Below are 226 nucleotides of genomic sequence, written 5' to 3' on the forward strand. Positions count from 1 at the left end.
TTAAAACATAATCATTTGCCAATGTTTATTATAAGAAACTTGGTAAAAGATTTAGACGGGATACCCGTATTCCTCGTTTAAATATTTATTTTTATCAAACTAACAAAAATCTAATTATCAATCTAAGTCACATGCTCCCACCATTTCCATTCACAAGGCACTGTCTGTAATCCTAGCATACACAATCCTTGTTCGATTTTTAATTTTATTGATCTTTCAGTTTCAT

Source organism: Capsella rubella, unplaced genomic scaffold (assembly GCF_000375325.1).
Source record: "Capsella rubella cultivar Monte Gargano unplaced genomic scaffold, Caprub1_0 scaffold_2, whole genome shotgun sequence".
Taxonomy (NCBI): Eukaryota; Viridiplantae; Streptophyta; class Magnoliopsida; order Brassicales; family Brassicaceae; genus Capsella; species Capsella rubella.